A 10,367-nucleotide genomic window follows, 5' to 3' on the forward strand; every position below is an offset into this window, starting at 1 on the left:
GTGTCTGGGGTCATCTCAGGAGTGGTCTCTGGAGTGCTATGTCCCACCTGTGACACCAGGAAGGGGTCATCTTGGATATGGTCTGTCCTCTTTCTCCAGGTCTGCATGGTGACAGATTGCTAGTAATCTCAGACTAGCTCCCTGTATGGGCTCATGGCACTGGACTGGTAGTGGTCTCGAGCTCACTCCTCGCCCAGGCCCATCTGTGTGGCCTCATGCCTGGGACTGTCTTTCTCACACTCACTTCCATCTGGAGCCTGAAGTCTCAGGTGGGATCTTTTTGTCTCCAACTCGCTACCACCTCCAGTCTATGCAGCCTCAGATGGAATTCGTGTTGCCTCTGGCTCACTTCGTGCCCTGAGAACCTGTATGGATGGACCTCTCAGGCTAGCTCCCTGCCCATGCTCCCTGGTGCCAAGCTGGTGGGTGACTTAGGCTTTCTTTTTTTTAGGGAATCTTAGGCTACTAATCATTCAGTTGTTCACAGGTCAGAACACCTAACATAGACGTGGCCTTTCTCCACTCTGCCACCTAGTGGCGGATATGTGACCCAGCACCACTTCTGCAATGCCTCTAAGGGCAGGCAATACTGGACTTATTAAAAAGGGCAATGTTCCGAACATTGCCTCTGTAACTCCTTCCATGGGTATTTTGTTCCCCATTCTAAGAAGGAGAGAAGTATCCACACTTTGGTCTTCCTTCTTCTTGAGTTTCATGTGTTTTGCAAATTGTATCTTGGATATTCTAAGTTTCTGGGCTAATATCTGCTTATCAGTGAATGCATATCATGTGTGTTCTTTTGTGATTGGATTACCTCACTCAGGATGATATCCTCCAGAGGGATCCATCCCATATATAACCACCAAACCCAGACACATTTCATATGCCAGAAAGATTTTGATGACAGGACCCTGACATAGCTCTCTCTTGTGAGGCTATGCCAATGCCTGGCAAATACAGAAGTGGATGCTCACAGTCATGTATTGGATGGAACACAGGGGCCCCAATGAAGGAGCTAGAGAAAGTACCCAAGGAGCTAAAGGGGTCTGCAACCCTATAGGAGGAACAACAATATGAACTTACCAGTACTCCCCAGAGCTGTGTCTCTAGTTGCATATGTAGCAGAGGATGACCTAATAAGCCCTCAATGGGAGGAGAGGCCCTTGGTATTGCGAAGATCATATGCCCCAGTACAGGGGATTGCCAGGGCCAGGAAGCAGGAGTGGGTGGGATGGGGAGCAGGGCGGGGGATGGTATAGGGGGCTTTGGGGATAGCATTTGAAATGTAAATGAGGCCGCTCCTGGGCTGTCCGGGCGCAGTACGTGTGGTGTCCTGGTGTGTACCTTCCATGCTGTGCCTGGACGCCGATGCCCAGGCTGCACGACCACGTCTGGAACTATCCAAGCCGCGAGGCACAGGATTACCATCGCCTTCCTAGCTACGCTGATCACTCAGTTTCTTGTGTATAATGGTGTCTACCAGTACATGTCCCCTGATTTCCTCTATATCCATTCTTGGCTCCCCTGTATATTTTTCTCAGGAGGTGTCACAGTGGGAAACATAGGACGACAGTTAGCTATGGGTGTTCCGGAAAAGCCTCACAGTGACTGAGCTTCAGCACATGGGTCAGAGTGGAAGCAGGATGTGGAGACACTGGTCCTGGGTGTGATGAAGATGATCTTTTTCTCAATGTTCCATTTAGACTGGGCTGACGATAAATGACTCCTAAAGACGTGTTCACTTAGTCTAGACTAGCAAATGGAGGCAAGGACTACTTACCTAAAAGTCTTACCTTGCTCCCCCACCCTCACACCTGTCTTCTTTGGAACATTCCATCCCAGGCTGTATGTGAGAGTCGGGTAAGGGGGGCAGTTTCCCGAGTATTAGAGTTCACTCATCATTCAAAGCAAATGCCATATTTCAAAGCCTTGAATCAAAATGAATTACCAACTAGCAGTTTTGTGTCAGTGCCCAAAGGAGGGAGGTTGATGGTGCTTAACAGAGATGAAGTGTGTGTAGTAAGAATATTTATCCAGAATTAAAATAAAGGATTGTGTAAAGAGGGGTTGAGAGCAGCAGTGAGTTGGAGGAAGATCATCTCCCGGTAGGACCTATAGTGCAGCCATATCTCCAGGTCACGCTCAGGCTGGCGCTCACGTGTGGGTTTCATCAGTGTGGGAACGATGCTTTTTACTGCCAGGAGGTTTGTAGACGACAATCTCACTGAAAGCCGAGGGCAGCACAAAGTCAGGTTTCTGCACTGGGATGCTGGACTTCTCACCTCAATTTAAGAGAAGTTTTATCCGAGCTCTGGACCATCTAAGAGTGAGTCGCTGTCTGCTGTTTCAGTCATAATGAGCCGAAATTGTGTCTCTGTCACTCCAGGGTGGAGAGGACTCTTCCACAGCCCTGTGGAGCTTGCAATCTGTGATTGCTTCGTAACAGGTTGAGTGTGCACGTCACTGTGTTAATTACGCAGTGTCCTATGTGCGTTGGACAGCATAGAACACAACACGTGGGACCTAACTTGCAAGGATTGGGTCTTCAACTTCAAGTGCAATGTGTATGAAAACCAATCTGAGCCTTGTATTCTCGTAAATATTTATTTTGTAATTTTTGTTACCGCACGAGCTGTTCCGGAGAAGGGTTCTCGGGTCATTTCAGAGGTGCGTGGAGGCACACTCAGCAATACTGTGTCAGCCGTGACATCCCTCAGTCATACCCTCCACTGCACACTAGTCCTCTGACATACTCCAGCTTTGTAAGTTCAGTGATTTTTACTTACACATTTACCATTTTTGTATTCCAAAATGTGTTTGTTTTAAGTTATATGGAACTGACCTCCTGATGCAGTCCTTGGTCCCCAGGCGGGGCAGAAGCTCTGTGCCTGTGGACACCTGGGTTTGGGTTAACCCTCGAAGGGCTCCTCATAGGGGGTTGCTTTTTTTTTTTTTTTTTTTTTTGGAGGGAAATGTTTGAAGTAAACCTTTGTTTTCTGAAACTACCTTGGCTAAAAGAAAATGGGTTGTGCTAGACTTTGGGATGGTCCTTAAAGTTCCCTGGAAATAAAAACAAATGATTGGTATTTTGAAGACATTCTTCAGCTAAGACTTGAGTGTCTTGCACAAGCCACAGTGACTGGAAGAAAAATAAGTGATCTTGGTGATGCACTTGATTGTATACAATGAGGTTTTTTTTTTTTTTTTCTCTTAAACTGGAAATAAATGTTAGAAATAATGTAGCCAAAAAAAGTGAATCTGAAGGATGCTTTTGCCAATAGTTATAGCAGTTACAACAAACCAAAGTGACTGAGTTTGTACAAATGGTAACTAGTACCAAGCACACTCACTTTCCTGATCTGAACACCCAGCGAGGTTCATGTCCGTGCTAAGTTTGCAGCATTGTGTTCTTTTGCATTCTTTTTTTTTTTTTTTTACTTTTTATTAAAGGTTCAACCCCCCCCAAAAGAAATGTAAATGAAGAAAATATCTAATTAAAAAAAAGGGGCAATGTTGTGGCTGGCAAGTACCACTAAGCTTGATGACCTGAGTTCAATTATCTAGAACCCACGGGGTGGAAGGAGAGGTCTTCTGACTTCCATATACACAGTCAGTCTCTCTGTGTGTCTGTTTGTATCTCTATCTCTGTGTCTCTGTCTCTGCCCCCCCCCCCCATGCATGCATATGAATGAACAGACAGAGTAAATAAATAAATGTAAATTCTGAATGGAATATTCTACTTAACTTTGTTACTGACCTTGAGTGACAGGCTTCTTTTCCTTCAGCAGGGAGAAGAAACTGACATGGTCCCTCAGTGTAGCAAGGGTCTCTTGTGGCTCTCCCTGGAACGGCCATGGATAATGGGGCCATGAGCTTGTGGCTCTCCCTGGAACGGCTATGGATAATGGGGCCATGAGCTTGTGGCTCTCCCTGGAACGGCCATGGCCATGGGGCTCCCTGAGCCATGAGCCTTGCAGACCTGTCTTCTTCCAATTGTGAGTCTACCCTGTTCACTTGGTGTCTGCTTCACTGACAAAGTTTATTTCTTCTTCCTACATCCTGTAAGGTCCAGCTACTCCTTGCACCTTCCTTCCCATGTGACATTCATTATGTCATCTCATCCTCTGAGATATGGAGGACTTTTTCCCCTTTTTCTGTCCTTTTTCCCCCTGTTTTTCTTTTTTCTTCTGAGTTTTATGTCCTATGTCCTTCCAAGCCTGTCTGTTTTGGTACAGGAAAGATTTTAGATGCACAGCAGAAATTAAAGGATAGAAAAAAGCCTGAAGAAGCCAAACCCCAAACCTTGCATTGTGTTGTTTCTTCTTGCAGCTGCCTTTCTAATTCTAACTCTCCCAGGCAGCCGTGGCACCAGCACATAGAAACATTACAGGAGTCATAGGAACATGGCTCAGCAGCCTCTTATTGGGTTAAAGAGGAGGCAGTAGGTCTGTAAGGATCATGTCTTCAAAGCATCAGACAATGACCATGACTTCTTTATTTAGTAGAAAGAGAAAAAAAAAATGAGAGTCAACAGAATGGTAGATCTTTGATTGACCTTTGATTGACCTTCAAGGACATTGCATAAACTAAGGGTGTAGTTGAGTGGTTGAGCACATGCTTGTCTGGGATTCAATCCCAAGCAGCAAACACAAATCAAACCACCCCAATGCCCTCCCTCCTACAAACACAACTGAATGAAACACAACACATCACAGTGGCACTTGACGTGACGTCCTCTTACTCCTGCTCCCACTTGGGAATATGACCAAAGAGTCAGTTGAATCTACTGAGGCTATGGAACCTTGGCATATGACAAGAGGGTTAAGGGAGAATCAGCAATGGTTGGGATGGGGCAGGACGCAAGGGCCTCAGAGCATCAAAGAAGAGGGAGGCCAAGCAGATACAGTGGCTGAAGAATTATCAGAAATCTTGAGGAATAACTGACTTTCCATGGGGTGTGCAGTTATTAAGTGCAATACAATTAGACACAAAGATGAAGGAAACAGTGAGGTCACCAGGGTTGTAATAATGCACGGCTTTGTGATTAAGTACTTATTAGAAACAAGACGTAGAAATAAATTGGACATTAAAGCTGACAGTGTGGTGTCAAAGATCATCGTAATTTAAACTTCTTTTTCCTGCCAAATAACTCGAGACTTCTTATTTCTGAGTAGTCATCAAGCTAATTTACATTTCATTGAAATAAGTTTGATTTATATAAAAGCATTTCAGGAAGTTGTCATTAATTTCTAAAAGAGAAAAATGAAGATCTATCAGTCTGGGACAATAAAATGACCAGAATTTTCGATAAAATGAGAAAGGATTTTATGGTAGCGTATGAGATGCACCTGGAGTTTCCAGGAAGGCTGAGGGAGAGACCTACTGAAGCAAGCAGGTGTAATGGCAGTCAGGATCACGGCCAAGACCATACTGCAGACCCAGCCTTGGGTAAGAACACTGTTGCTTGTACAAGGTCTCAGACATTGCTTTACCATTGCTAGCCACAGCCCAGAACGTTGGTGGGACACAGCTGCTAATGCCCCCATTCCTCTGATAGACTTCAAATAACTCTTTAGCATTTTCAAATGGAAACATATTCAAAACCTTAATAATAAGAAAAAAATTAAGTCATAGTAAGACACTGTTTATTATTAGGATTGACAAAGCCCTCTGAAGTTGTTGGAAAGTAAACTTCTTTTCATGTTGTTACTGAGAACACAAAAGCATCTGGGGGCAATTTTGTTAATGCATACCAAAAATACATATGCATAATATTTCTTCTAGGGATTTATTCCAATAATACATTAAGAAAATACAAAATTACATAGACACAGAACTCTTAATTGTAACATAGTTTGCTTTCTAAATGTAGAGGAAAAATTCTATGGTGGGCCCAAGAGTTTTGTATCTTTGTGTATGACTCGTGTAATCTCTTTTTAAGTAGAAGCAGATTCTGTGGGTATCAGGGTATCTGTCTCATCCCCCTCAGAATTTAGTTCCATAATATAGTGAAGGTTAATGAATTTTTAGATGTAATTAAAGTCTAATCAATTGACTTTGAATTAATGAAAATGTAGATTATGCTAGGTACCCCTGCCTTGCTATGTGAGCCCTTCAAAGAGTCTCTTAACAGCGTTTGAGAAATAAAGTTCTGAGAATACCTGCAACAATACAAGCTGGGGAGCTTGGGTTGTTGTGAAGATCTGCTAAGAGTGATTCAGTTGATAGTGGCCAAGAAAATAGGGGATTCACTTTATAACCACAGGGAACCAAACTCCCAGAAGCCTAAGGACCTGGGTGAATCTATAGCCTTGCTTGATACATTAATTTTACCCTGTGAGATGCCTAGTAAGGACTTAGCCTACTTGGGCCTCAACTCCTGATTCTCAAAAGCTCTGAGATAATAAATTTGTATCATTTATTCATCATTATTTAAACATGTATGTCTGTGCACCACATGTGTGACAGGTTTCTGTGGCACCCAGAAGAGGGTTGAAAGATATTCTGGAACTGGACCACGTGGGTGCTTGGAACTGAACCAGTTCTTTGGAAGAGTAGCCAGTGAGCTGATACATTTCTTTACCCCCAAATTTGTATTGTTTAAACACAAGTTGCCAGATATATAGTGGTTTGTTACAAAGTAACTGAACACCAGTTACCAGTACAGAGGTAAACAAATACTACTAAATGTACAGAGGTAAACAAATACTACTAAATGTCTAGTGGAGGACAGATGGAATGCATTAGGCAGATCCACTCAACAGAGCCAGGTAAAAGAAGTAAGAAAGATCAAAGGGAGGCAATGGCATGAAACCTTCAGAGTAGGAAAAAGGAATATGGGTACAAGTACATCAATATTTGTATTTTCAATAAGAAATAGTAGAGACATAAACCAACCCAAATTTAAAATGGCTCCCTAGAGAGGGAGTCAGGGGCCAAAAATGAGGAAATAGGATTAATGAGAGAATTTTGTGAATATTAGTTGTATGCCATTTAATCACTGTGGAAAAATAACTGGGAAAAATCAACTTAGAGGGAGGAGAGGATGATTTCCTTCCACTTTCTTGTCCTCGGTGGGTTGGCTTTGATGTTTGGTGAGGCTAACCTCAGGGCATTAGAAAACAAAGTCAGGAAGACATCAGCTCTCTTCTCAGAACACAAGCCCAGTGGTCTCTCTACCTTCCCTCAGGCTGGACCTTTCCAAGGCCCCCACTGCCCAGTAGCATCACAGGCTGGCTACTAATGTAAGGGGTTATTAATGAAAACAAGAATTAATTACTAAAAGGGATGCTTAAGCATTCAACACTAATGGGAAAGAGTGTGGCTTTGCACATGACATTTTATGCCTTTCTCTAGGAAACTTGTCCAGATCTTTCCAGAGGCCAGTTGCAAGCACAAGACTCACCTCATTACATATAGGCAAACAGAAGGCCCCGTTGTCTAGTTCCTCTCATCCAGTTGCTTTTGATAGGATGCAAAATTACACAGAAAAAAATGAATTCTTTAAAGTGACTCTAAAGGCAGTATAGTTTGACTGTTCTTCCAAAGTGTGGTGTTTCTGTGTTATAGATTTATATATTTGCCCTAAACAACCAGTAATAGGCTGGAAGAATTTCATACCCAGGAACTTCATACAAAGAGGCTGAAAAGAAAGACAAAAAGAAACAATACTCAAAGAAGTGGGAAAAAGGAACCATTCAAAAAATTAATTTGCAATAGATCTAGATATAAATGCAAGGCATGTAAAAACTTTTACAAGATATATGGGACCTACCAGAAAGTAATGGTTTCTCAGATATAAATCCCAAACCACAACATTTGAAATGTAAATAAAGAAAATATCTAATTAAAAAAAGAGAAGGTTTTAATGGGATTGTTTTGGTCAAAGTTAAAAACTTGTATATTTCAAAAGACACACTCAAGCAAACGGAAAGAAAAACAACAGAATGAAAATTTGCAAAGTTTATATCCGAGAAGAGTTTGCATCCAAAATACATAACAAGCTCTCATAATGCCACAGTAAGGAGTCAAATCCCCATCAAAACAGGGAACTGTGTTTCTCTCCAGGTGATGCGAAATGATCACAAAGATGCTCAACCTCAGATCTATGTGCGTAAACATTACAATGAGAGATCACTTCAAATAAAATATACTTGAAAGAGAAATGGGAAGTCTCAGGCCCCGCTGGCATGTGAAGAGAGTGTACAACTGCACAGCGTCCTTGGGAAAACAGTGTGGCAGCTGCTGAAAAAGGATTAAAGAAAACTGAAAGAAGACCAGCGATGCTTTTTCCACATATCCTCCAAAACATGGAAACAAATCTTGAGAAATACTTGCACAGAAACGTTCAGCCTGACTCATAATAACTCCAAATTGGAGTCATTCTAAATGTCTGTCAGTGGGAGAATGGATGAATAAACTGTGGCATTTCCTCAAAATATATAGCCATTGAGAGTAGTAAAATACATTATCAACATAGGCTACAACGGAGATAAAACATGGAAATATGCAAAATGAAGGCAGAAAGCCTGGAAGATTGTATATGACTTGAGGCTATTACATATTATATATGAACCTATTACAGCCTCCCCTAAAGCCCAGAAGTAAATTAGTGTGAGTATAAGGAAAACAATGGAATGGAAGTTGGGAGAAATATTGAAAAATATGTTGATGGATATGGAGTTTCTTTGGGGGAATAACTAATGAAAATGTTCTAGACTTCCTTGTGGTGATGATCACAGATTTTCATGACTGTAAGTGATTGAAGTCCGTAGTTCATGTGAACTGTATTATATGTAATGTATTTCAAGAAAGCAACAATACTGCAACCCTATAGGTGGAACAACAATATGAACTAACCAGTACCCCGGAGCTCTTGTCTCTAGCTGCATATGTATCAAAAGATGGCCTAATCAGCCATCACTGGAAAGAGAGGCCCATTGGACTTACAAACTTTATATGCCCCAGTACAGGGGAACGCCAGGGCCAAAAAAGGGGGAGTGGGAGGGTAGGGGATTGGGGGGGGTGAGTATGGGGGACTTTTGGGATAGCATTGGAAATGTAAACGAGGAAAATACCTAATAAAAAAATAAATTAAAAAAATAGTGTCTAATGGAGTTGTGAGTTTACAGCCAATCTAAAGGGGTTTCCAGTGGATGTGGGGTTTAAGCATTGACATGAAAGACTGAACTGTACAGAAAGACAGTAGACAGACAGAATGACAGCGAGACAGTACAAGTACCACATCCCGCCCCATCATTCACCAGGAGGTTGCCTGTCCACAGGGCCAGCCACTGCCCTGCAAAACTAAAAAGGGAAAATTCAAGTTCATTTTGTGGACATTGTAGACTGTTGTTCTCAAGCAGCTGATGGGGGACGTTCTTTTTTGTACAAGAAACACAGCTGGTAGATACAGACACATTGGTAGAATTAGAGCCACTACCTGCTGATTTCCACAGAAACAGAGACAGCAATAATAAAAGAAAGAGGAAAAACTTTGATGGGAGAGTTTTATAATGACTGTAACAACCAGAACCCCTTGACTTTGCCTTTTAAGAAGAGTAACGGTTTGGTTGAGAAATAATTAATGCCTAATAAAATGTGCCCTTTAAAGTGTGTAACACAAAGAGAGGGTCTCTGAGGAAGCTCGCTGAGAAGTACAACAGACACTACTCAGTCTGAAGAAAAATAAAATTACAAACACATTGGAGGCACGATCTTAATTGGCTTTGTCCCTAGTGCTGGGGATTGAAATTAATTGACTGTGCCTGAGTTTCTTGAACCTCACACATTTCTGAGTAAGCTGTTCCAATGAGCTGTGCAGGGGAGGCTGGATTCACAGGCACGGAAAAGCTCAAAAGAGTACATCTACCACAAAACTGGCAAGAGCTGTTACAAAGCTATTTTTCCTGTTAAGCCTAAAGCAAAGAGCATTTCCTCAGCATGTCAGTTAAGATTGACCTGTTTTTTTCTTCCCCCTGACATCCTGGAAGACTGGATCACTTAGTACAGAGGGTGCCGTGATATTTTGGCATGAGACACTCCAGTCTGGTCCAGTCTGGTCCAGTCTGGCCTGCCGAAGCTCAGTCTAAACCAATGGCTTTCTTTCTATAACCTTTTAATTAGCAGCTTTCTCGTTCCAGAGTACTTAGTCTTAATTTTTTTTTTCTTTCCATTTTTTATTAGGTATTTAGCTCATTTACATTTCCAATGCTATACCAAAAGTCCCCCATACCCACCCACCCCCACTCCCCTACCCGCCCACTCCCCCTTTTTGGCCCTGGCGTTTCCCTGTTCTGGGGCATATAAAGTTTGTGTGTCCAATGGGCCTCTCTTTCCAGTGATGGCCGACTAGGCCATCTTTTGAT

General features: G+C 42.4%; 1 non-coding gene across 1 annotated transcript; it reads right to left on the bottom strand.

Moving 5' to 3' along the window:
- Positions 1-453: 453 nt before the first annotated feature.
- Positions 454-584, bottom strand: Gm23484. The gene has a single exon (XR_003954804.1). It is a non-coding gene; the product is annotated as a small nucleolar RNA SNORA17 (small nucleolar RNA).
- Positions 585-10,367: the final 9,783 nt, after the last annotated feature.

Source organism: Mus musculus, chromosome 3 (genome assembly GCF_000001635.26).
Source record: "Mus musculus strain C57BL/6J chromosome 3, GRCm38.p6 C57BL/6J".
NCBI lineage: Eukaryota > Metazoa > Chordata > Mammalia > Rodentia > Muridae > Mus > Mus musculus.